Source organism: Bos indicus, chromosome X (genome assembly GCF_029378745.1).
Source record: "Bos indicus isolate NIAB-ARS_2022 breed Sahiwal x Tharparkar chromosome X, NIAB-ARS_B.indTharparkar_mat_pri_1.0, whole genome shotgun sequence".
In the NCBI taxonomy this organism is placed as follows: domain Eukaryota; kingdom Metazoa; phylum Chordata; class Mammalia; order Artiodactyla; family Bovidae; genus Bos; species Bos indicus.
This window is the reverse complement of record NC_091789.1, coordinates 105,611,221-105,614,697: the sequence shown is the minus strand read 5'-3', so window position 1 is coordinate 105,614,697 and position 3,477 is coordinate 105,611,221. Positions and strand designations below refer to the sequence as shown.

The 3,477-nt window shown below is 40.8% G+C and overlaps 1 non-coding gene across 1 annotated transcript; it reads left to right on the top strand.

Moving 5' to 3' along the window:
• Window positions 1–1,238: 1,238 nt before the first annotated feature.
• LOC139181755 (U6 spliceosomal RNA) lies at window positions 1,239–1,344 on the top strand. Its single transcript, XR_011565498.1, has one exon. It is a non-coding gene; the product is annotated as a U6 spliceosomal RNA (small nuclear RNA).
• Window positions 1,345–3,477: the final 2,133 nt, after the last annotated feature.

The window sequence follows — 3,477 nt, the reverse complement described above, 5'->3', positions numbered from 1 at the left end:
AATGGATGAACCTAGAGAGTGTTACACTGAGTGAATTAAGTCAGACAGAGAAGGAGAAATACCATATGAGATCCCTTTTTTGGTGGATTCTAAAAAGAAATGATACAAATAAACTTACTTACAAACAGCAACAGACTCACAGAGAACAAACTTATGGTTGCCAGAGAGAAGGGATAGTTAGGGAGTTTGGGAAGGTCATGTACACACTGCTATATTCAAAACGGATAACCAACAAAAACCTATTGTATAGTGCATGGAACTCTGCTCAATGTTATCGGCCAGCCTAGATGGGAAGATGGTGTTGGGGAGAATGGATACATGTATGTGTATGGCTGAGTCCCTTCCTGGTTCACCTGAAACTACCACAACATTGTTAATCAGCTATGCTGCTGCTGCTGCTAAGTCTCTTCAGTCGTGTCCGACTCTGTGGGACCCCATAGATGGCAGCCCACCAGGCTCCCCTATCCCTGGGATTCTCCAGGCAAGAACACTGGAGTGGGTTGCCATTTCCTTCTCCAATGCATGAAAGTGAAAAGTGAAAGCGAAGTCACTCAGTCGTGTCCGACTCCTAGTGACCCCATGGACTGCATCCTACCAGGCTCCTCCTTCCATGGGATTTTCCAGGCAAGAGTGCTGGAGTGGGTTGCCATTGCCACCCCAATACAGAATAAAAAGTTTAGCATTTGGAAAAAAAGTGGGGGGAAAGATTACATAAAAGGCAAACAGAACAAGAGGCAGATCAAAGCAATGACTAAGAACCAGGTGTGAAGAAGATATGAGAGTACAGAAATACATAGATACTGGGGAGCAAGGCATCAGAAGTCACACTCAAGTGGGAAGAAGAGATTCATATTTTCCAGCATAAGGAAGTTAATCAGAAACCATGAAGTCAGAGGGTTTTAGATGTAAGGAACACAGTCAGCAAATAGAGGACGTGAGAAGTAATGGATACTTTTGTATTGTTGGACTTCCCTGGTGGTCCAGTGGTAAGACTCCACACTTCCATCTGAAGAGGGGAGGGTTTGATTCCTGGTGGGGGAACTAAAATACCCCATGCTGCATGGTGAGATCAAAAGAAAAAAAAAGAAGAAAGAAACTGAGGCAGTTTTTCTGGAGCCAAAAAATAAAAGATCATGGGCCCTGCAGTCAGACTTTGATCCCTACACTAACTCTGGGGACCTAGCTAAGAGAAGTCTCAGTTTCTTCTTGGATAATATGTATATTAAAATGGCTATCCAGTGCTCACTTTGGCAGCACATATATTAAAACTGAAACAATACAGAGAATATTAGCATGGCCCCTGAGCAAGGATGATGTGCAAATATGGAAGCATTCCATATTTTCACATGTACCATCTTAGAAAATGGTACCAGTGAATGTAAATGATGCAACCACTATGGAGAAGAGTATGATGGTTCCTTACAAAACTAAAAATAGTTACCATATGATTCAGCAGTACCACTCTTGGGTATATATCTGGAGAAAATCAGAATTCAAAAGATACATGCACCCCAGTATTCCCTGATGCACTATTTACAATAGCCAGGACATGAAAGCAACCTAACTGGCCATTGACAGAGGAGTGGATAAAGAAGATGTGTACATATATATAATAGAATATTACTCAGCCATAAAAAAGAACAAAATAATGGCATTTTCAGCAACGTGGATGAAGTTAGAGATAGTCATACTGAGTGAAATAAATCAGACAAAGACACCATGTGATATTCCTTATATGTGGAATCTTTAAAAATGGTACAAATGAGCTTATTTACAAAACAGAAATAGAGTTACAGATATAGAAGACAAACTTATGGTTACCAGGGATGGGTGTAAGGGGGAGGAATGAATTGGGAGATTGGGATTGACATATATACACTGCAACAGATAATTAATAAGGACTTACTGTATAGAACAGGAAACTACTCAATACTCTATAATGACCTATATGGGAAATTTTTTTTTAAAGACTAAACATATATATATATATATATATATATATATCTGATTATATGTATATATGTATGTGTGTGTATGTATAACTGATTCACTTTGCTGTACACATGAAACTAGTACAATATTATAAATCAACTTTGCTCCAATAAAAATTTATCTAAGAATGGCTATCCTGGTAACAGCATAATGTTTGCCAAATGTGATTTGCCTGCCTCTATGTATCTCCTGCAAGGTTCAGAGCTGTTTGTTAGGATCATCTGCACAGTGGACAAAAGCAAGCATGTTAGGGAACTGGTGAGATAAAGAAATTAGCAGTCCTCGGGTTCATCAAGGCAAGGCATTGGCAGCTCTTTCCAAGTGGGGCAGCTACCCTTCAGGGACTGTCCTGTCTGAAGGAACTTGACATCAACCCTGCCAGCACAGAGTGGTTCCAGCCCAGGCCCCATTCCAGGAGCTGTTCTGAAAGAGACCTAACTTTCTAACATACTATGATATATGTCTCTTTCTCCTCTTCATCCTGGTGCCTTCAAAAAGCCCCAGACTGCCTACCATGTGCCAGCTCCTCGTGACCAGAAAGCTTATTTTTATTCTTCCCAGTATTTAGCTCATTACCTTTGTCCATAAAAGTTGCTCATTAAATGTTGAATCATGAAATTTACTCCTATTGTATCAGCCCCTATTTTGTAAACTCCTGTGACCATAGCAGGTATAATAATCAAGAGCATTTGAAAAATGATACCTTTACTTTCACTTCTGGTCAAATTGAACTAACAGGGACCAGATTTTCTTACACTCCCAAAACAACTAAAAAATTGGAAAACTATATGAAACAGTGGCTTTCAATATCAGCCATGAGACAGTGGAGAAGAGTGGTTGCTAAGACATGGGAAATGAACAAACTGAACCTGTTGTTACCACAGCTTACTGCTTGAAGAGAGATTCCAGGCTGCAGGGCAGTCACCCTGAGTTGAGAAGAAGGAACATGAGGTCCAGGGAGGCCCAACGTCACCAGATTTCACAGGGCAGAGTAACAGATGGAAGAAACTGGACACAGAGAGAGTTCCAGAAATTTGGAGAGGAATCCCTTAAGTATTTCGATGACTATTGATCATCACATGCCAGAGAAGAAAATACCCAGGATTGAAGAAAGAATCCACTTAAAGAATTGGAGGAATCCTCAAAATTCACACAGGACCAAAAACATCCCTTTTTCTCACCAGGCAAAGTAGAAAACCTCATATATGGTGTGGTAGGGTAAATAATGGCCTTCCAAAGATGTCCAGGCCCTAATCCCCAGAATCTGCAAATATGTTCGAGTACATGGCTAAAGGGACTTGGCAGATATGATGACATTAAGGGTCTTGGGAGGCAGAGATTATTCTGGATTATCCAGGTTGTTGTTGTTTAGTCACTAAGTCATGTCTGACTCTTTGAGATGCCATGGACTGCAGCACACCAGGCTCCCCTGTCCTTCACCATCTCCTGGAGTTTGCTCAAACTCATGTCCACTGAGTCAGTGAT